At 40.0% G+C, this 24,235-nt stretch overlaps 1 long non-coding RNA gene across 3 annotated transcripts in view; it reads right to left on the minus strand.

Annotated features, from left to right (window-relative positions):
* Positions 1-2,839: 2,839 nt before the first annotated feature.
* Positions 2,840-24,235, minus strand: part of LOC106044143 (uncharacterized) — an 80,704-nt gene continuing 59,308 nt past the window's right edge. For all 3 annotated transcript variants that reach the window (XR_007166910.2, XR_007166907.2, XR_007166909.2), the window contains 2 exons: positions 21,893-21,942; positions 2,840-3,241 (listed from right to left, as the gene is read on the minus strand). This is a non-coding gene — a long non-coding RNA (uncharacterized lncRNA). The remainder of the gene's footprint in view (positions 3,242-21,892; positions 21,943-24,235) is intronic.

The following is a 24,235-nucleotide window of genomic DNA, read 5'->3' on the forward strand; positions in this document are numbered from 1 at the left end:
TGAATGTGAGTAACTACTTCAGAAACCATTGTAATGCACCACTTGGTTGTCTCTGCAATGAAAATACTGAAGCTGCCCAAGCACAATATTATTACAAGTGTTACAAATCTATGTATTATTAACAAATGATTTTTTTCTGAATATACTTAGTCCTGTAAAATAGAAAACAGTGTTCACAAATTAAAAATTAAATAAATCCTTAAAATAGATTTATTAAAAAAAAAAAAAAAAGGCAGTGTTACCCATTTTCTTTAACAGTCTTCCTAACAATGATGGATCTCATTAGCTTACTGATTTCAGCAATCTAAGATAGTGAAGAATTCCAGAAATGGCTGGATTAATCAGGTGTCATTGAATATGTTAAGACGAATACTGAATAAAGAAACCAAGAACCTTTGAAAGTATTCTGATGAATGGTAACAAAAAGTGTAGCAATTATTCGATCAAAATGCTGAATAATTAAAAAAAAAAAATGTATTCAGGAAAAAATGCCAAAAGTTGTATTATGAATAATTCATAATGAATAATTCATCTATCTCTGCACTATATAGAAATGTTCTTGCTGTTCTGCACATACATTTATACAATTTCTTTAAAGCTTCTGTTCCAGTGGCTCCAGGCTGTGTTAGGCAGCTGAATAAATCCATGACCACTGCAACATGCCCATGCAAACCAGAGGACCAAATAAACAACATTTGCTCATGGCAGCCCAATTCACACTCTCACTGTTCTCATTCAGTCTGATCAGTAGTGCACAAGAGCTGTCGAATGAACTGCCTTTCTAATGGTTGTTTTTGGAGTCTACATAAACAAGCCTCAGCCACAGCTGGTCACAAGATTACTGACCCTCTTTGCATGCAGAATTTTTTCAAATGCTTTTCTCCTTCCCATCTTTTTCTGCCAGGACATTTATTTCCCTCCCTGGGAGTAATGTCTCTTCCTGCATTAGGTTTAACTGAAGTGGCTCATTGTTGTACTCCCCATCTCTTGTGTCTCTCTGAGCTGCCTGTGAACATCCAGAAGCCAGAAGCTGAGTAACATGTTGCATATAGTCATTTTAAAGATACATCTTCCACTCACTAAAGCCCTGTATAACCCTATCAATTGTTCTTTGTAGGCTGTGAACTTCATTCATTAGCTGTATCCTTTTGAGGGGGAATAATAATAATAATAATAACAACAACAACAACAACAACAACAACAACAACAACAACAACAACAGAATTGTTTTGCAGTTGCTCTTGCAGCTTTCATCACTTCTGTTCTAGGATAGCTGCAACTTGAAGGACTCCTTCTACAACAACTGTGACTTCAATGTTATCTGAAATACTTTTGCTTCAGACCGTATGTGTTTTTTTTCATTGCTGTTATTAACCTACACATGAAGCTCCCTAGATATAGGGAGCAACATCACAAGCCTTTTGTTTACGAGCAAACAGATGGGTTAGTGCATATAGTGCATTCAGGGAATTTTTTCTAGATGCAGAAAACAAAACTACAGAAGCCCCTAAATACTTCCCTTCTACACTGACTTTGATGTTTCAATGATTATTTGGTATTTTTGATAACTGTATTTTATAAAGCAGAACGTCAGGCCATCTTCACTTCCTTTTTCAACCATGTAACCTGAAGTGTTGGTGTTCTCTGTCAGATTTCCCTTTTATGTAATTTCATAAGTTTATTGTGATAGCATTCAAAAGGCTGCACTTGAAAAGTTCTATAACATATGGCATATATTTAACATGGCTTGTGAATTAAAAATAACAGCCTGCCATCTGCCTTTGTGAGCAGATTTTATCAAAGTCTAAATGAAAAGCTCAAAGATGTGAATTTTGTCAATTACAATATGAAACACTTAGGTTCATGATAGGGTAAAAGTGCTCAGACTTACCTTACTTGAACTTGACTCGCTTAGAGCTTAGCTGTCATGTTTGAGTAGTCACTTTATACTAGAATAAAATATCATATTGATCCTCAATAATATGTTTTGAGAAAGTAAAAGCTTCATAAGTAAATGTATTGCCTGTTGGTTTACAGATATGAACTGCTCAGAAAGGTGTGATATTAGTAATTTTCACTTAAATTAGTTACATTTCCATAAAATTTAATTATTTTTTTTCAGTAGCTATTAGTTGATAATTTTAGCTGTCCTAGAGCAACACAGTACTGGCAGTACCTTACCAGAGGTTCTGCTGCCTTTTGAAGATAGATCTACCAATAATTGGTCATTATTAATTCATTGATAATTAAACTGAACAACCATCAGTCAGTTCATTTTTAGTTTCACTTTTTTTGCCAAGCATGGGAATTTTGGAGGGGTTTGTTAGTTGGTTGGTTGTCTGGTTTGTTTGGTTGGTTGTTTTTTTTGTTTGTTTGTTTGTTTGTTTTCCATGAGGTAAATCCCTGAATGAAAATCCATTTTGAAATAGAAAGTCAAAACATTTTATTTTGAAAATACCAAAATGAAATATTGAGACTTTTAAAATAAATTTCTCACTCAATCTCACTTTTTCTGGGGGGAGAAGCTAAAATTACTTGCTAACTGTCAAAAGATATAACGCTATCTTGGCTGACACTGTCTACCCATAATGTTCTATATTCTCATGACCTTCTTGACTTGCAACTTTTAACCTGATGTACTTTCAGCTGGTATATCAGGACCTGTCAAGAGAGCATTGTTCCAGGGTTTTGTCACCTTCACCGGCTACTTGTGGCATCTACAATGCAACTCAAAATCTGTTTCTCAATGCTAAAGGTCTTCCATCAAGTTTTACCTTCTAATAATAACAATAACAATAACAATAACAACAATAATAATAAAAGTTTGTTATAGCTCTCAAAATAATACATATATGCACTAGAACAGTGTGTGAATAGGACCAAAATCTCAGAACTCTTACAAACTGAACTCCTGATATTCTTTTTATTTTGTTTTGTTTTGTTTGTTTTTCAATTTTGCACTCAATAATTAAATACTTTACATGCTTTTTAAACAGATCAAGCTTTTAATAAAGTGAGAAGAAGGAAACAGAGGAAGCACTGTCTTCATTTCTACTTTTAATGTGGAACAGGACTTGAAATGCTATAGTGACACTACACAATAACTAAAGTCTATAACATCCCATGAGAAGTATATATCTTCTCCTGTGAGGACAGGCTGAGGCAGTTGGGGGTTGTTCATCCTGGAGAAGAGAAGGCTCTAGCGAGACCTCTTTGCATCATTCCAGTACCTAAAGGAGGCCTACAAGAAAGCACCAGAGGAACTCTCTATTAGGGGTTGTGGTGATAGGACAAGGAGTAATGATTTTGCACTAAAAGAGGGTAGATTTATATTAGATACAAGGAAGAAACACTTTACTATGAGGGTGGTGAGGCAGTGGAATATGTTGCCCAGAGAATTTGTAGATGTCCCATCCCTGGAAGTGTGGCCAGGGTGGATGGGGTTTTGGGCAACCTGATCTAGTTGGAACTACATGATCTTTGAGATCTCTTCCAGCCCAGGCCATTCTATGATTCTATAATTCCATGTCATTGAAATGAAAGAAACTGGTCTATCATTCTATCCCTTCTTCGTGTATGATACCATATCATAACAAAAGCTCCAAATTCAAACGAAACAAAATAAAATTGCATATGTAGGTATTGTGGAACTGAACTTTATCAACCTTAGTTAGCCTGGAATTCTGAATGCTCTCAAAAAGAAGAATGATGCACGGAATCTGACTGCTGCAAAGATTACATAATTTGAATTCAGTCCTCAATTTGATCTCAGCATATTTTGATAAAACTTCAGTGACTTCAAAGAATGTAATGAAATTAGACTAATATTATTACTAATATATATATAACTTGTTACATAGTTACTCTTTTGAGCAGCACTAAGGAAGCAAGAAAATAATGAGTTGCAAAAAAAATATGATCAAGTCACCTGTATTTTAAACAAGTCTAAGCAGATTTGATTTACTAGGAACTATTGGAGGAAATGTTATGGGTTTTTTAACTGAAAGAAAAGATGTGTCTTGTAATCTTATTCTCTGCAATATGTAGAGAAAAAAAAAAAAAAGAACACAACTCCAAATATGCATAGTTAGGGAAGAATACAGCTTATTTAGAAATATAAGCGAGCTTTCTTTTGGTGGAGGTACATAGGTGTCATAAAGTATCTGCCAACAAAAATCTTTGAACCTGTTACCACAAGACAGGGAAAGGATATTTTTTAAAAATGAGGAAGTAACTCATAATTCTTCCTCAAAACAGAGGAAAAGAAATGGACACTCGACAAACTAGGAAACCCCTATAACAGGCACTCCAGAATACTTTTCTATCTCTCACACTCACATAGCTTCCTTCCTTACATACTCTTTTGAAATATATTTTGGTAAACACATTGGACCAAATGGGTTAAATTTTCACAGTCCACCAAGTTCAGTGTATTAATGACCTCTCAGATGCAGTGAATTTGGATGGTTGCAAAGATTTAACATCCTTTCTGTAGGACAGCTTGAACACAGAATTTTATGATTCCTCTGGCCTAGTCTTTTTCACTCATTTATCTTGACCACCAGCTTGCTTCTTTCAACCAGCTTACTAAATAAACAAAACCAGAGGGGAAATAGAGTTGTGTGAATTTTTGTCATGGATCTAGAGAAACTCTTGTATTATTTTCTGTGCTGGAGAGGAAAGAGCAATTCTAGGCAAAGAGTAGTTTTGTGGTTAAAACACAGGACTAGTAGTCGGGAGACTTGGGCTCCCTCTCTCAGCTGCTGCAGACATCCCATGTGATCACAATCCCAATTTCTGCATATTGATACTCAGATTCAGCATTGATTCAGATGGAAGTAGGAGCAGACTACTAATTTAACTTTGTTTTACTTGTCTTTTGGCAAAATAGCATTCTCTTTGATCTTCTTGAAAATACTGTGGCCGTCATAAATATCTTCAAAAGGCTCTAAGAAGAACAAAATCGTGATGACAAATAGATAGTTGATACGAGTTTAAACAAAGGACACAAGTTCAGTCTGGCAAAACATGAGTGAATCTAAAGACGTTGGAGTTTGTATTAGCCATCGCATGTTCCTGAGGAGCATGTGTTTCTGACACTTCTTTTGTATGCACTAGGCATATATGGCACACCTATGGATATAAAATTAATATAATAATAATATATAATAATAATATATAATAATATAACAATTCATCCTGTACATGTCTAGGTAGCAAACTTTTTTTGAAAAAAAAAAAAATTGTACTATGTATATGACAATAATCTTTCCTAGTGATCTCTTCCAAATTTACTTCCAAATATGAAGGCTGTTCTGTTTTTCTATAAATTTGCTTTAGATATACTGAGAATGTATGGAAACCATAAGTAGTTGTAATATATACTTCCGAGGCACTTCTGTTGGTTAACAAAAAAAAAAAAAAAGCTGTAAAATAAGAAGCATTTTACTTGGTAGATCGCTCCTTCCTCTGTGCTGGGTCTCGCTGGGATGGAGTTAACTTTCCCTGCAGCCCATACAGTGCTGTGTTGTACACTTTTAGCTAGAACAGCACTGGTATCATACCAGTGTTGTGTCTATTGCTGCACAATACTGGCACCGCATCAGGACTCCCTCTAACCCCCCAAGAGCCAGCAGGCTAGGGGTGAGCAAGAGATGGGGAGGGGACATCACCAAGGCAGCTGACCCAAACTGACCAAAGGGATATTTCATACCATGTGGTGTCACACTCATCTATAAAAGGTGGGAAAGGGGGAGTGGGGGCTCTGGTTGTGGAAGCATCTCTCCTCCCAAACAACCACTAAGCATATTGAGTCCCTGCTTCCCAGGATGTGGCCGAACATAACTCATTGACGGGAAGTAGAGTAACTGCTTTGCTCTGTCTGTGCTTCTGCATGGCCTTTTTTTTTTATTATTCCTCTTCCTTTTCCCTTTAATTAAATCATCCTTATCTCAACCCTTGAGCCCTTTTTGCTGTATTTTCTCCCTCTTCCCCTTTCAGCAGGGGTAGTGAGAGAGCGGCCGTGGTGGAACTCCGCTGCTCACCCAAGTAAAACAACCACAGTATTTACCATTTGCTGGAGAACTGGAAGCATATTTTTTCTCAGGCTCCTTTGCAGACTTTGATGCCTCCTTCACTTGCACATTTGCAACTTAGCAAACTGTTGGACTTGCCTTTCTTGACATTTAACAAAAAAAAAAAAAATTAAAAAAAATTGTGCTCAATAAGAAAAAATGAACCAGCAAAGCCTAACCTCATCATATATAAAAACTGTAAGCTTCCAAAGTGAAAGAAGATTTCAATTTAATGCAATACATTTATAATAATAATAATAATTTTGTGTGAGTCTAGTTTCTGCCACTGCTAATTATTGCTTTACCGCATTCATTCTACATTTTTGTGAAAATGATAGTAATTCTTTTCACCTTTATTTTCTTTACCTGTATAGTGTTAATGAGAGCTCTGATAGCTTCTATTGAAAAATGGATGTTCCTAAGTGTTTCAAAAGAGAAAAGCAGACTGCTTTTCATAGTAAGTTATCTCAGATGTTTCTGGTAGCCTGTACAGGAGACAGAGGACTCATGAATCGATGTTCATTTTGGTGTCCTGAGGAGACACACAGTATAGTGCCAATTGTCCCACCTCTCAGCAGTTTTGCAATGCTGGTGGCCCTGCAATACTTAGCATTGTAAGGCATGTTGTGCCTGAGGCAAGCTTCTGTAACCACACAGGATACGTAGGGGTGGAGGGAGATGACAGTTGGGCACTTCCAAACTGAGAAAGGGAAAGATTTTAGCTAAGGAGAGCTGGGGAGTCAGCACTCTAGTCTCCACTGAAGAGAAGCAAATTATTTACTGAAAGCCTGGTTTGTTTTTATATGCCAAGAAGAACTGAAGAAACAAAGCAATGTGACCAGGCGTGCAGGCAGGCTTTGGCAGGTAAAACAGAGAGGTTCTTTCATTTAACCATTGAAGATGTCTTCCTAACATGTCACTGAAGTGAACGGGCACTGCCAGGGATTACTGACAAAGCAGAGCTATCAAAAGTACAGATCCCCATGCAGCAAAAACAGTACCTGTGCCACATGCCTAGATAGAGCCACCTCTGCCAAGCAGCTGATAATCCAGCCTCCAGAGGAAACTGAGGCCAGAATACACAGCTTTAAAACTATGGGCAGAAAGCAGGTGCCAGCAAACCAAGAATTATAATAATAAAACACATGGAGCAAGAGCCTCAAGACAAACTGCATTTAAAAAAAAAAAAAAAAAGGTGTGGGGGGAGGCAGAAATTAGTTCCAACAATGTAGTAAATCTACGCTGGAAGACAAAGATATCAAAAGATGCCAGAACTCCAACAGAGACAGAGTAGCTGAAACCAGTCTGTCACCCTCCTCTTGGTGGAGTGTGTTATTGGCTGTAAAGCACAGTGTGATTTGATTTTCCTGGGCCTGATCTCTGCAGTCTGCAGTTTTTCAGGGAGAGGTTGGGGGGGGGGGGGGGGGGGGGGGTGTTCAAATGGTAGTATTACAAAGGGACTTCTGAGAAGATTCATGTTGTTCTAAAGCCTGTAGCCATTTTGAAATGAATTGCTCATGATTAAGAGATCAGTTGCTAGCAACAGTGACAGATGTTGTTGGTGTTTGACTGACTAAATTGTATCTTCAAAGCAAAGTTTCCATTAAAACACAAAACTAAATGTAATTTCCCCTAAGGATTACAGTGTTACAAAGCTATTAGCTTGTATTTTAGTCTGTATATATTTCCCACAAAGATCTGCCCAATAAAATGTTTTTCTTTTACATCAGGTTTATAAATAAATAAATAAAAATAATCAGGAAGTCTATCTTTTTGAAGAGTGAAAGATACTTTCCTCAGTAGTTTTGAAATATCATTTAGTTATTTAAACCCTTTAACCCCGGTGAGCCTACCACAAGTTGAACTAATAAAGATTGAAACCAAGGGTTTTGAACAAGTTTAAGAAGATTTCATTTTTAAGAGTCCCTTTTGAACACCTAATCCAAAAGCTAAAAGACTAGCATAAGTAAATATTATTTTATGCAGTTTGTGAAGACTGGTTCAAAGCCACAGAAATAAATGAGAGGCTTTAGCAGGAACTGTGTAAGTTCTTTGCTATATAATTCAATGTACTTCAACCCTTGTTCTTCTCGTGGGCTTTTAACTCTGCCTCTTCTTTTCTGTGAGCCATTTTGAGCATCTCTGAGTTCCTACAACAGCATGCTTGGACACAAGGAGAAAAACTGAAGGAAAGAATCAATGTGGGATTGCCCAAGCACACAGGGATGAAGTTAGGAAAGCTACAGTCCAAACTAAATTGAATCTGACCAGGGATGTCAAACACAACAAGGAGGTCTTCTACAATTACACTGGTTACAAAAGAAAGTCTTGGAAAACTGTGGGCCCAAAGCTCAATGAAACAGGAGACCTGGTTACACAGGAGAGTAGAAAGACCAAGGTACTGAATGCCTTTTTTTCATCAGTCTTTACCAGCAAAACCAGCCTTCAGGAATCCATGGTCCCAGAGAACAGGTGAAAACTCTGGAGCAAGAAAGACATACTCTTGGTGGAAGAGGATCAGATCAGGAAATATTTTAGCAAAACTAGACATTTGGAAGTCCATTGGCCCTAGAAGAATGCATCCACAAGTGCTGAGGGAGCTAGCAGATGTTATTGTGAGGCCACTGTCAATAACCTTTGAATGATCATGGTGACCATGGTATAAATATAAATACAGGAAGAGAGGGTGCAATGAGGATAGAGCCAGGCTCTTCTCAGTTGTATCCAGTGACAGAACAAGAGGCAAAGAGCATAAATTAGAACACGAGAGGTTCTGACTAAACATAAGGAAGCACTTCTTTAATGTGTGGGTGACAAAGCACCGGCACAGGTTGCCTGGAAAGTTTGTGGATTCCACCTCCATGGACATCTTCAAAAGCCACTTGGACATGATCCTGGGCAACCTGCTCTAAGTGTCCCAGACTGAGAAGAGGGGTTAGACCACATGATCTCCAAAGGTCGCTTCAAACCTTAACTGTTCTAGGCTTCTGGGGTTAAGAGACATGAGATTTTTTTATTAAGTACTGTATTATTGAAACACCTTAATTTTCCTTTTTTTTTTTTTTTTTTTTCTCTGTAGCAAATATTTAAGACATACTTGGACTTTCCCTGGGTTCTGAAAATTTCTGGACTTTTTACCTACCTAAATAAGTCATAAGTCTTCCATGCAAAGTAACAGAAATAATGCTTGTCAGATAAGCATAAGAAATATGTAACTTCTATTAATAAAAGCACATTTATGACTTAGTGGTGTACTCCTGCAGAGAGATAAATAAAACCCATGTTGATGATGGAGAAAGGAAAGAAAATAGATTTTTTGTTCTCTTTAAGATATTCTTGTTTAATTAATGTTAAGTTTATAATATTTCTCATTTCAGAAGTACTAAAAAAGAGGGTTTACTTATTTAATTATTTCCTGTATAAATGCAAAAAACTTTGCGGCCAGCAAAAGAAAAAGTCAATTTGCAATTGTTCTCAGAAATAAGTTTACGTATTTGATGCTGCTGGTGACCACACAGTCAAAATCTAACCACAGAAACTATGTTGTTGATGTGTCCTACAGCATGAAATTTTAAAGTAACTTTGTGGTGAGAGCATCAATTCCAACTTAAGTAACTAGTTTGTTGTACAGGTTCACTGCAGTATTTTTCTCCATTCTGTCATAATTCTCTGCAGCTCTTCAAGTTTTTTGTCTGTTCCAGCAAGGGCCAGCAGGTGCCCTTGAAGTGTTATATGCCCCATGCAAAATATAAGGACAAGTCACATTTACAATATGTCTGATTTTGTGGAAAAAAAATGATTAAAACAAAAACATAATGTAGTGCTTAGGAATTCTGCAAAGTATCATGTGTGATGGAGAGCAAATCAATGGCATAAAATTATTACAAAAAATACTGTGTCTGTATCCCTTTAAAGTTCAGCAAGATAGTATTGTTCCTGTTATTTCTTCTCTGCTGATGAACATAGGTCAATGGAAAGTTTTTTACAGAAATGTCTGCCATGAGTTTTACTAATGTGACTCAACAGCATCAGTAGAGTAATCTCATGCTCTCAGATTGGTATCTGACTTTAAGTGCCAAAAGAAATGTATAATTGACAGAACAGGCAAATGCAGTACATTTTTCAAGTCACAATGGAGAATTGATTTATTTCAGAATGGAGAAGCAATGCCAGTTGTTGATGGTCAGATAAAGTTCATACAGGATGCTTGAGGCTTTTGAATTTGTTTTCGTGTGCTTGAGAGCTGCTGTGGGGAGGAGGCATAGGTTATAACCTATGTCTGACTAAAAGGGGGAAAGGAAAGAAGTCTGTTTTGGGAGTGTTCAGAGTATTTCTCTACTGTAAGACAGTGAAATACTGATATTTGCCAAACAAAAGCTGATTGTTGGCATCCTTGAAACAAACACCTAAACAAATGTGGTGGCATAGGATGACAGCAGGAAAGTAATGAGGAAGACCTTGGCAGGAGGCCTATGACCTTTGTACTCACTCCTACCAGCTCTGTTCTTGAGACTAAGTATAAAATTGGAATGAAACACAGGTTACATGGACAGGTCAAGTAGCTGCGATGTTCTTCGCATGCCTTGTTGCCAACTAGTTCATTAAGTAGCATTGGATTTGACTTAAAAGGGAACCATTTGCTCTGAACTTGATAATTGCAGCCAGTGGCACAGAGAACCTATAAAAAGACTAAAGTGTAGAGTGACAGGTCCATGGAAAAACTTTCAATAAAGACTGTAAAGAGAAAATTATACATAGCCTGAAGAAATCCTTATAAGAAAGTCTTTTTAAAGATTAAATATGAGTAGATTTAAAAAAGGAAAATCTTCCATCCAGCTAGTCATCCTAGAGAAACTATATAGGCAGTCACAGACTTTGCTAGCATGCAAGCATGCAATGCCTTGGTAAGAAAGCTTCTGACAAGAAATGAGGAAGGACACAGTATTCAGCTAAAACTAGCTGGGAAATTCAGGTAGGAAAATGTAATTATCTGACAAGGTATTTTGCTAGAATACTTAATTTAACGGCTCAGTGTTACAGGATATGAGTGGGATTTATTTTCTCAAGCCTTGGTTTGTATACCTTTCCTATAGAGAGCAGGCCAGTTGATCTCCATCACACCAGCGTAAATACAGAGTATCAGTATTGCAGGCAAGGGGATCGCTTTTCAGGGAGTATATGACAGCAACATTTTTTGTAACAATTCTATAAGCATAGCCTTTCTAATGCTGTTTTGCCTAAGTTTTTAGCCATGTCTTTCTCTCTCTGAAGATCAGGAGCTATTGATGGGTTAACATGGAGAACACCAAAAATGTGTTCTCGAACACAGAGAACAACAGAAAGGTGAACATGGAGAACATGGAGAACATGGTCAACATGAAAAACACCAGAAAGAACCAAAGATATCGAACAGGAAGGGCAGACTGACCAGGAATTCAAGAATCTCTAACTAGGGACCTCACTGATATTTATTTCAGTTTGGAGATTCTCCCTGATAGAGGAAATCATCTTGTTAAGAGTAACAACACATCGTCCCAGCTCATGAAAAATATCTGTTTTCTTTAAGTATCACAGCTTAGGACCTTTATATGAAGATGAAAGGAATATCCTATCCTTTACACAAATATTTCCCACCACACACATCCCAGTCTTTGGAAAGGTGACCTTCACAGTTCCTTCTGTGGTCTGGTAGTCTCAGACCTAGCCAGGATTTGTTGGGTTTGGATCACATTTTTCTTTTGCCTTTTAAACTGGAAGAAGGAAAATTAGAAACTTTCAGGTTTGGTAAGTTCTCAAAACCAATGCTTTATTTACTCAGCTTTGGCTCAGAACAGTACTATATAAGTGACAAACATGATTCCCCCTCCAGCCTTTATCTTTTGTAATGCAATCTACCATTCAAACGAGGAATAATTCTGATATTGTCTTACAATAGCTGGATAGATCATTTATAATACAGCAGATAAGGCTGTAGTAGTAAGTAATGTAAACTGCGTTCTGAGACGGTTCCCTACATGGTACCTAAGAGTTTTGTTGTGTCCCTTGGAAGATTGTTTCACAAGTCATATCTCCAGATTCTTTTTGCAGCACTAAAGTAGAGATCTGCTGCTCACTTTCTGCTATGATTATGGATAGTGGTATATCTATAGTCTATCAGGTAACAAGGCTTTCAGTAATCTTGCATGTATGGGGCCAGATTCAGGTGTGGAGCATACAGATCCAAGTCAAAGTAGATGAACTCCAGGCCAGACACCAACGTTAATAACAAAGTCAGATGTTTGTGACTGTAAATCGGGGCACCCTTTACATAATACTTCTGCAGCAGGCTTAGGTACTCCCGGAACAGCCTCAAATATCTCTCCAAGGAGTTCTTATTGAGGGTTTCCTTTGATTTTTGATTTTGGAAATACAAATTTATCTTTTATGCACATTCAGGTGAAAGCAATTTTAGTAAGCATAGTAACAGATTTTTAGTATCATTTCCCTTATTCCTTTATTAATGACAGTAAATTAGCAAGAAACTTCTTCATTTGCTTATGACTGAAAATGTCCTGGCTATTCTATATCTCAACAATAAAGACGTTGGAGTATGTAATTGTCCAGGTTAATCAGCGTGCCCTTCTATATATCACAGAATCATCTAGGTTGGAAGAGACCTCCAAGATCACCCAGTCCAACCTCTGACCTAACACTAACGAGTCCTCCACTAAACCATATCACTAAGCTCTACATCTAAATGTCTTGTAAAGACCTCCAGGGATGGTGAACCAACCATTTCCCTTGGCAGCCTATTCCAATGCCAAATGGCCTTCCCCATCAGAGAATCGAACCCCAGTCTCCCATGTGACAGGCAGGGATACTCACCACTATACTAACGAGGAATAGCAAAGTGTTTGCTGTAGTGCATTAAAGTGTTCTGTTGGTAATGGGAAGTTTACAAATGAAAGCAATTTGAGAGGCTGTTTCTCATCCAGAAAAGTTCTGGTCCATCCCTGGTTCTTTGCTTGCACTTCAAAGAATACTTAAAGCAAATAATGACCTCACTTCAAATGATACAAATGACAGTTTGTAGTCAGGTAATGATTCTTATTTTTTTCTTTTTCTTTCTCTCTTTCTTTCTTTCTTTCTTTCTTTCTTTTTTTCTTTTCTTTTCTTTATATATATATAATATATAATATTATATATATATTTCTTTACATATATATATAATATTATATATTATATATATTATATATATATTATTTTTTATTTTTTTAATGGAAATAGTTTCCACAAGATAAAGCATATCTTTTATGGCTTTTCTGCATTTCTTTTTGAAATCACAACAAATAAATTTTCTGCCAAAAATTGCTAGTATCACATGTGGCCTTGTTTCATGCCATTTTCCTTAGAATTTCTGTGATCCTATGTTTGCCTAACACAGACTTCTTGACAATGTCAGCACTGGAAGTATACAGGACACTGAACTTTTTTTTTTTTTTTGGTTTTGTGAGACTAAGTTGCTGATATTGTGACAACAAAATCCCTAGTGAGAATGAAAATACCTTTATAATAGTATCATGTGATTTATAACATCCCTCGTGAGGGAGGCTGACGAGGCGTAGGCGGAGCCAGCAGCATCAGCGACAGCTCCTCCCCCCGGCTGTTCAAAGGCAGCCCTTAGGGAGCGCGAGCGACCAGGAGCACGGCGAACAGGGCCGGCAAACAGGGAGTGACGCGGCAGTTAGCTAGGCAGTTAACAGGGCCGGCAAACAGGGAGTGACGGGGCAGTTAGCGAGGCAGTTAACAGGGCCGGCAAACAGGGAGTGATGGGGCAGTTAGCGAGGCAGTTAGCGCGGGCAGGAAGGGCGGGCAAGAAGGGCGGGGACCCATCGTCGCTCTGTTGCAGCTACCTCTCCCTTCCGTGCTTGTAACCTGCTTGCGTAGAACCTGACCATGGTATCAACCAGGCAGAAAACCGTGGCCTCCGCATCTCGTGCGGCATCTCCAGCCACGGTCACCACGGTGGCTACTCAGACGGAGGGATCCGGGAAAAACGCAGCCGTCCAGGTCCTGGGCTGCAGAGTGTGCCCCAGCCTTCTGTCGGTCTCCGACAGCAGTGGTGGGTATGCCTGTGGGAGGTGTGCCCAGGTTGAAGAACTGCTCAGCCAGGTAGCAGTGCTCCGGGAGGAGGTGAACAGGCTCAGAAGCATCAGGGAATCGGAGATGGAAATTGACTGGTGGAGGTGCACTCTACCCTCTCTGAGGCAGGCTCACGAACCTGCCACAGCACAGGCGTCTCCTGTTATGCAGAAAACAGAGGTTCCCTCCTCCTGCCAGGCAGCGGGAGGAGACCTAGATCAAGGGGAGGAATGGAGGCAGGTGCCTATTCGGGGTGGTAGGCGGGCCCTCTCTCTGCCCACCTCACCTTCTCATCTACCCTTAAATAATCGATATGAAGGACTAGAACAAGACAATCTGAATGACAAAGTAGATAAAAACCCGTCCCAGCTGGAGGGGGCGCCTAAGACAAGGTGACCTACACATCGCATTGCCACATCATCCTTCAAAAAAGAAAGAAGGGCTATTGTTATGGGGGGCTCCCTTCTGAAAGGGACAGAGGGACCGATATGCCGACCGGACCCAACCCGCAGAGAAGTCTGTTGCCTCCCTGGGGCTCGGGTGAGAGACTTCGCCAAGAAAGTCCAGCGCCTGGTACGGCCCACTGACTACTACCCGCTACTGGTCTTTCAGGCTGGTAGCGATGAAGTAGCAACGAGAAGTCCGAAGGCGATCAAAAGAGACTTTAGGGATTTGGGGCGACTACTTAGAGGATCAGGGGCGCAGGTTGTGTTTGCCTCTGTCCTTCCGATAGGGGGGATCGAAGCTGAAAGGCGTGCTGTTCACATAAACTCGTGGCTTCGAGACTGGTGTGACCGGCAGAACTTTGGGTTCTTTGATCACGGGAAGGTCTATGCTACACAGGGCCTGATGGCACCAGATGGGATGTGCCTCTCTCGGAGAGGGGTAAGGATCTTTGGTCAGGAGTTGGCAGGGCTGATACATAGGGCTTTAAACTAGAGTCGAAGGGGGAAGGGGCTAAAACCAGGCACGCCGGTGAAAACCTAAGGGAAGGTACGCTACAATCAGAGGGGCTGGGTGCCAGTGAGGTCCTTCGGGCAGATCCACAAGGTGCTGAGTGTAAGGAGACGCACCTGAAGTGCTTCTACATGAACGCACACAGTATGAGGAATAAAATGGATGAGCTAGAAGTCCTGGCCCAGTCCCGCAACTACGACATCATCGGCATAAGCGAAACCTGGTGGGATGAGTCCTGTGACTGGGGTGTTGCGATAGATGGTTACAGGCTCTTCAGGAGGGACAGGCAGGGTAGGCGAGGTGGTGGGGTGGCGATATATGTGAAGCAGGGGCTGGACTGTGTGGAACTTCAGGTCGGCAATGGCAAAGTTGAGAGCCTCTGGGTAAGGATCAAGGGACGAACGAATAAAGGGGATGTCGTTGTGGGAGTCTATTACAGACCGCCTGGCCAGGACGATAGCGCCGATAAATTATTCTTTACAGAACTAAGAGAGGCCTCGAGATTAACTCCCCTTGTCCTTATGGGGGACTTCAACTTGCCAGACGTTAACTGGGAGTGCCACACGGCTGACACGAGCAAGTCCAGGAGGTTCATGAAGCACCTAGATGATAACTTCTTGGTGCAGGTGCTAACGGAGCCAACTAGGAAAGGTGCCCTCCTAGACCTGTTGCTAGAAAACAGAGAGGGTCTGGTGGGAGATGTGGTGATTGGTGGCCGCCTTGGTCAAAGCGACCATGAAGTGGTTGAGTTCAAAATTTACGGTGACAGAAGGAAAAGTGCCACCAAAACCTCATCCCTAGATATGGGGAAAGCGGACTTCAGGCTGCTCAGGGAACTAGTCAGCAAGGTCCCCTGGGAAACTGCTCTTGAAGGCCTCGATGTCCACCAGTGCTGGTCATTCTTTAAGCGATGCCTCCTAGAAGCACAAGATCAGGCAATTCCTAAATATCGCAAGTCAGGCAGGCGGGGCAGGAGGCCGGTGTGGCTGACCAGGAACATTCTAATGGAGATTAGGCGGAAACAGAGAGTGTTTTGCTACTGGAAGGAGGGCCAGGTGTCATGGAAAGAATACAGGGATGCTGTTTGTGTTTGTAGGCAGAAAATTCGTGTGGCCAAAACACACCTAGAGTTGAAGCTGGCTGGGTCTGTGAGAGAAAATAAAAAGGGCTTTTTCAGATATGTGAATGGAAAAAGGAGAACTAAAGAATACATAGGGCCGCTCCTTGATAGGGAAGGTCTCCTCACAGACAATGACATAGGCAAAGCAGAGACGCTTAACGTCTTCTTTGCCTCTGTCTTCAATGCCGATGATGGGCTTCGGGACCCAGGGTGCCCTGAGCTGGAGGACCGGGACGGTGGGGATGACAAACTCCCAACCGACCCTGAACGTGTGCGGGATTTGCTACTCCGCCTGGATCCCTACAAGTCCATGGGTCCAGATGGGATTCATCCCCGGGTGCTGAAAGAGCTGGCGGACGTCATCGCGGAACCTCTCTCAATTATTTTTCAACGATCCTGGGAATTTGGAGAGGTCCCGGTAGACTGGAAGCTGGCAAATGTTGTGCCGATTTACAAGAAGGGTCAGAAAGAAGACCCTAGCAATTACAGGCCTGTCAGTCTCACGTCAGTGCCTGGTAAAATCATGGAGAAGATGGTTCTCGAACTTATTGAGGCTCACCTGGGGGACAAAGCAGTCATTGGTCCCAGCCAGCATGGGTTTGTGAAGGGTAGGTCCTGCCTAACTAACCTGATTTCCTTTTATGATAAGATCACCCGTATGATGGACCAAGGGAAACCAGCTGATGTGATTTTTTTGGACTTCAGCAAGGCTTTTGACACGGTTTCCCATATGATCCTACTGGACAAAATGTCCACCATACAGCTAAATAAAAACATCATACGATGGGTGAGCAATTGGCTAACGGGCAGGGCCCAAAGGGTTATGGTAAATGGGGCTGCGTCAGGCTGGCGGGCAGTCACCAGTGGGGTCCCTCAAGGCTCCATTTTAGGGCCGGTACTTTTCAATATTTTTATAAACGATCTGGATGTAGGAATAGAAGGTATTTTGAGCAAGTTTGCTGATGACACCAAACTTGGAGGAGTTGTGGACTCGAATGAGGGTGGAAAGGCCTTGCAGAGGGATCTGGATAGGTTGGAGAGCTGGGCGATCACCAACCGCATGAAGTTCAATAAGAGCAAGTGCCGGGTCCTGCACCTGGGACGGGGAAACCCTGGCTGCACATACAGACTGGGCGATGAGACGCTGGAGAGCAGCCTAGAAGAGAGGGATCTGGGGGTCGTGGTAGACAGCAAGTTGAATATGAGCCAGCAGTGTGCCCTGGTGGCCAGGAGGACCAACCGTGTCCTGGGGTGCATCAAGCACAGCATCGCTAGTAGGTCAAGGGAGGTGATTGTCCCACTCTACTCTGCGCTGGTGCGGCCTCACCTCGAGTACTGTGTGCAGTTCTGGGCACCACAGTATAAAAAGGACATGAAACTGTTGGAGAGTGTCCAGAGGAGGGCTACGAAGATGGTGAAAGGCCTGGAGGGGAAGACGTACGAGGAACGGCTGAGGTCACTGGGCCTGTTCAGCCTGGAGAAGAGGAGGCTGAGGGGAGACCTCATCACAGTCTACAACTTCCTCGTAAGGGGGTGTCGAGAGGCAGGAGACCTTTTCTCCATTAACACCAGTGACAGGACCCGCGGGAACGGGGTTAAGCTGAGGCAGGGGAAATTTAGGCTCGACATCAGGAGGGGGTTCTTCACAGAGAGGGTGGTTGCACACTGGAACAGGCTCCCCAGGGAAGTGGTCACTGCACCCAGCCTGTCTGAATTTAAGAAGAGATTGGACTGTGCACTTAGTCACATGGTCTGAACTTTTGGGTAGACCTGTGCGGTATCAAGAGTTGGACTTGATGATCCTTAAGGGTCCCTTCCAACTCAGGATATTCTATGATTCTATGATTCTATAAGGGTAAGTATTTGATCTCTAGTAAACTGTGGCAGGCCTTTTACTGAAAAGGCACTTATTTTCCCTATCATGTGCTAGCATATAGCTCTGGCTCTGCAGTTTGCTGAAGAACAAGTTTACTTTCTTTGGCCTTTTATCAGTGGTTTACAGACTTTCTGTGTTGCAGCTTACCTTTCCAAGCACTACCATTTCTATATAACTGGAAATGAAGAACATTACACCAAAAGCTGGTGGGGCAAAGTGTTGGTTACACAGAGAGAGAATTAAGCTCTCTTTAGAGAGGAATTATGTGTGCCTGGTCCTGCACCTGGGACAGGGCATCCCTGGCTATACGTACAGGCTGGGGGACGAAATTCTGGAGAGCAGCCCCACAGAGACGGTTCTGGGGGTTGTGGTTGACAGCAAGTTGAATATGAGCCAGCAGTGTGCCCTGACAGCCAGGAGGGCCAACCGTATCCTGGGGTGCATCAAGCATGGCATTGCTAGTCAGTCGAGGGAAGTGATCGTCCCACTCTACTCTGCGCTGGTGCGGCCTCACCTCGAGTACTGTGTGCAGTTCTGGGCACCACAGTACAAAAAAGATGTAAAACTGTTGGAGAGTGTCCAGAAGAGGGCGACAAAGATGGTGAAGGGCCTAGAAGGGAAGATGTGTGAGGAGCGGCTGAGGTCACTTTGCCTGTTCAGCCTGGAAAAGAGGAGGCTGAGGGGAGACCTCATCGTGGTCTACAGCTTCCTCGCAAGGGGGAGTGGAGGGGTAGGCGCCAACCTATTCTCCTTAATCACCAGTGATAGGACCCGCGGGAATGGTGTTAAGCTGAGGCAGGAGAGGTTTAGGCTAGACATCAGGAAGAGGTTCTTCACTGAGAGGGTGGTTGCACACTGCAACTGGCTCCCCAGGGAAGTGGTCACTGCACCAAGCCTGTCTGAATTTAAGAAGCGATTGGACTGTGCACTTAGTCACATGGTCTAAAATTTTGTGTAGACCTGTGTGGTGCCAGGAGTTGGACTAGATGATCCTTATTGGTCCCTTCCAACTAGGAATATTCTATGATTCTATGATTCTCTGATTCTATGAATTCACTTTTCTAAATTAAAGACAAATTTTAGTGTCCTCCATGCTCCCAATGGTCCTCTCATGTCTTCATATGACTGGAGCTCCCTGTTATTAATACACTACCAAGCTACAGTCTGTTCATCTCTTTGATCACTGCTCTATCAAGACAGCAAGTCATCTGAAAGTGTTCATAATAAGACCTCCAATGTTAAAACCATGAGTGACAGGAATATGATAGGAATGGGGCATACTGTGTGTTCAAAATTGTACGAAAATTACAAATAAATTTGAACTCCTCCTGTTCCTTCTGCTGCTATGGCTATTGGGAGGGTCACACTGTCACGTTTGCCATTTCATCCAGCTAAGAAAGCTCAGAAAATTGAGCCTACTGTTGTACTTCATTTGTTCTGTTTTGCTGCTAGCACTGGTGATGTATTTCACCAGTAAACCAAAAGGAAGAGATCTTTGCTGAAGTCAAAAGTCACAGAGTATAATGCTTACAGGAACCTGGGATGGAAAATGTAGTATTTCTGTTTCTAATAATGTCAACGTTTTTAGAAACAGACAAGAGACCTACAGGCAAGAGTTAGAGAAGATATCCTCCAGTTCAGTACTTAGTCATTTCCATCACATAGAGAGACAAAGTAGTGCAAGATGATAACAGCTGATGAACCCTTCAATTTATTCATTTCCTATTGTGGACAGAGTTTTTCCTCATGTATGTGTTATATGTGTCTCCTAAATGAAAAACATTTAAAGACTTCTTTTCCTGCTTTGAGGTGACTGCATCTGTTTCTTTCACCTTTTTGGTTGCATAAAAAATTTGTTGTACAGAAATGAATAATAGTCCATCCAGCGTTCAGTAAAAGCAAACTTTCTACTGCTTTGTAGTGAGGCTAAATATTTGATTAGTTTATATGTCAGCAATTTGTTTTGTCATTAAGAAACATCAGTTAATGCCAGACTTTCCAGCAAATAACAGTCTTTGTGTTCTGTAACAGGATCTTGTCTACAAAGGGACAAGATAAGTACAAAGCTTAGGCTGAAGTACTCTCTCTATTACTTATAACATGTAGAAACAACCTCTCTCTACCTCCAACACCAAATATGAAATTATGCAACAGGTATGATAATGAAAAAGATTTTTTTTTCTCTTAGATATTGAATATATCTGAACACCAAAAAATAAAAATAAAAATAAACAAAAAATTTTAAAAATATATCCAGAATTAAACACTTTTGCTACATAGGCAAGACGACTACATAAGACAGTTTTTGTTAGAGAAACAATGATTCAAATCCAATATTCAAATAATAAATCAAATAACAATATGGAGAGAATATTTATTATCATAAATCTGATCAAATAGACGATCAGAAAGTACATGGTAAGAAGAAAGCAGAAATTATTTTTTTCTTGTGTAAAGAAAGAAAAAAAGAAAAAAGAAAAAAAACAAAGAGGTATAAATTTTCATAGATGTTTTCAAGCAGGACTGCTACCTAGCTGGTGGGTAATTAATTCTAGGATGTTCCATCCACCTTGGAGACACTGCAAAAGCCATGTACAGTATGTTCATCTCCATATCTCCATGCCATAGAGTATATTTTCAATTTATGGTTTTGACCCTATTTTGAAAAGCTCTCTCAAATGGTCCAGCTTTTGTTTCATACTTTTGTTGTACCAACTGGGCTTTTCCATGTAAATGGACTTGAGTTATAAAGGCAACAAACCTGGCAAATGATACTGTAAACATTTTCAGAAAGTTCAAGGATAATTTTTTTCTTATTTTTTCCTCTTTTTCTTGTGCAAGGTGTTAAGTAAATATTTAGCCATGAATTAAATGTTTGGGGAAGCAGCCATCCCAATATATTACTGAGTCTGTTAGAAACTGCTGAGATTTATTGTAACTGTGGCAGAACAAATTCAGAACTGCTTGCTGAGTTTTGGCACATACATATGTGGTTATTTTCTGATCTTACAATGTATATACAGGAAATGGAAACACTTCTCCTATGCTAAATTGACCAAAAAAGAGAGCTGCTAACAGCTTGAAAACCTTGTTATCTCTACAGAAACACCAAGAAAATGTTTCTCACTGCATAAAATATATTCACTAAATATTGGCACTTGATTTGATGACATTGAATTAGTACAGTAAATGTGTGTGTCTACATATGCATTCCTCACTGGCTAATAGAGTACAAGACATGCCTTTTTGGTACTGTGTTGTACCAGTGATCTCTTTTATAGACAACACGACTATTTGAGAGCAAACTATGAATTTTATTTCCAGCCACACCAGTAAATTGTGATTGGCCATAAGTGACGTATAACAGAAAATAAATAAATAATAAATAAATAAATAAAAATAAATAAATAAAAATAAAAAGAAATAAATAAAAATAAATAAAAAAGAGCTATATTATTGAGCTTTGGATATTAAAGTAGTTCGTCTCAACATTGATTCAGACCCATGGGTGTGAACTTTGGTTTCCTCTGTACCAACATCCTTTTTCCACACTCAGTAAAAATCACTTCATAATAGCACTATACTGCTTGTTACTGTAGACAGGTATTTGCTTGTGCTTAGAGCCAAAGACAACCAAAGAGAGCCAAATAAAGATAAGGAACAACAGAATTATCATTAAAATTAATGTTAAAAAAAAAAATAGGTAAATAGCATGATCAGATGAGAAAGTGGTTATATGCATACCTCCTGCTGTTTCCTTTTACACGCATTAATGATGTGTTGGTTCATTCACCCTATAAGAGAGAAAACAGATTTGAAGTTTAATTAGAGATGAATGTTCTTTTTTACTTTTTTTTTTTCATAAAAACGTTGACTAAGTGACCTAAGCTTTGTGTCCAGATGAGGAGATTAGAGGGAGCCATGTGGAAGAAAAAGGAGACAAATTTTTACTTTTTCCTATACATCAGAAGCAAAGGCTTTCAACATCGTATTTAGGCTCTGAGATGGTTACTATTTGCCTTGAAAAGCTTCCGAAGTCTCATTTGAAGTCATTTCATTTTGTAAAATAGTAGAAATGTCACTTTTATAGAATGAATATGACATTTTTTCCTTTAATTCTGGTTGACTCTTAACGATTAAAAATATATTCCCCCAATATTTTTAAGAACAAAATTTTTGAAAAATGCCAAGAGTTTCTTGTCTGAGTAGTGGAGATTTGGAGAGAGACAGAGAAGGAAGGAAGGAAGGAAGGAAGGAAGGAAGGAAGGAAGGAAGGAAGGAAGGAAGGAAGGAAGGAAGGAAGGAAGGAAGGAAGGAAGGAAGGAAGGAAGGAAGGAAGGAAGGAAGGAAGGAAGGAAGGAAGGAAGGAAGGAAGGAAGGAAGGAAGGAAGGAAGGAAGGAGAAACACACATACACACCCCGCTTGTGAAAATGAAGAGTTGCTCAACAGTATTTCAGAACTTAGGAATTCTCTAATTCTGTTATTTGTGTGGATTGGTACTTACAGACATGTTATGCGTTTTAAGTTACCAGAAATACCTCCCATCAATGAGTGTGTGTTTTTTTTTCTTGGCTTTTGGTATTTTAAGTATTATTTCTGAGGAGAAAGATAAACCAAATGGTTGCAAAAGGCTTAAGTCATAAGGCTGATCTTTTACCTAGTGCCTTATTATGCCTGCTCTAGTCGTCCTAATGGATTGTCAGGACTAGTGCTGTCTTTGAATTTTGTGTAGCAGTACAAGCTTTTATGCCATGTTGTTATAACAGGTATCTAAAAGGCAGGGAAAACATTGACATTATTCTGCACTGATAGAGCTGATGAAAATTTGTTAAGACCTAAAGTATTCAAATGTCAAAAGATGAGTTTCAGACTTAGTCAAGAACTAAAGTTAAAAAGTCAATTGTCATCAATTGTCATCTCACTGACATGTGGAATTATATCAGACTGAAAGCAATGATAGAGGGATTCCCATTTAATACAATGAAAGTGAGAAGAGTTTTTTTTGATCTACTGGCTAATTAACACTGACAGAGGAGCAGAAGCCTTAAAGTTAATAAATATTTCTCTCTCTCTCTCTCTCTCTCTCAGCACACTGGAAATCAGTGCAATACCCCTACTTGCAGAGAAATGCCCCTACTTGAGAGAAAGTTGAGTGAAAATCCATGTTTGTTTTTCACTTTACTTTATGGCCATCCAGGCAATACAGACATAGTTCTGGCCTTGCCCATCATGTAACCTGCCTTGACCACTAGGACTGACAGATGGAAGTCTGGAAAATATTGAAGCACTGTGCTAGAAAGAGGGGATTGAAGGGGGAAAGGACATAAATCTGTAGGAAAACTGGCACACGTCTACAGGAAAATTATTTTCGCTAATGACTTTGATTATAGACATAGCTATTACACTACATTACTCTATTAATGTAGTCATTTCCACATAGCAATACATTCTTAAGCACACAAAGTTTACTGTAAGGAAAACAAGTTTAAATGATAACAAAAGTAAGATGAAACATCTTGATTTTACAGTTCCTAAGGTTGAGGGGAAGGAGGAATAAAGAAGGATAAAACAGGGATGTTGAGATAGTTCTGTTAATAGCACATATAACTAATCAGGAGTACTTTCTTTTGTTAAATATTTATTTGTTTGTTTATTTATTCATTCATTTATTTATTGTACTTCTGACTGGTATGGTTGTATCTTAAAATTGGCAACGCACCTACATGCCCAAATACATATATGCTTATGTGGTATAAATATCTGAAGGTCATATCTGAATATTTATGTTAAACTTGCTCTGCTGAAGGTAATATGATTGATCATTTTTATCTCTGAAGGATGTGTATCTCCCCTTCCCCTTCCTTCAAAAAAAAAAAAATTATATATATATATATGTAAAATAACATTAAGAAGCCCAGTACTTACAAACAAGAAAATGTATACTCAATCACATGACAATGTACACTTAAAGACATAAAAAAATGTTACATTTATCACATTCAAAGAAATGTGTATTTGAGCTTAATGCTCCAGCTCACATTTCTTGGTTTTAAAGTTTTGTTTTTGTTATCTTGAAAAATAATATT

Source organism: Anser cygnoides, chromosome Z (genome assembly GCF_040182565.1).
Source record: "Anser cygnoides isolate HZ-2024a breed goose chromosome Z, Taihu_goose_T2T_genome, whole genome shotgun sequence".
Classification (NCBI taxonomy): Eukaryota; Metazoa; Chordata; class Aves; order Anseriformes; family Anatidae; genus Anser; species Anser cygnoides.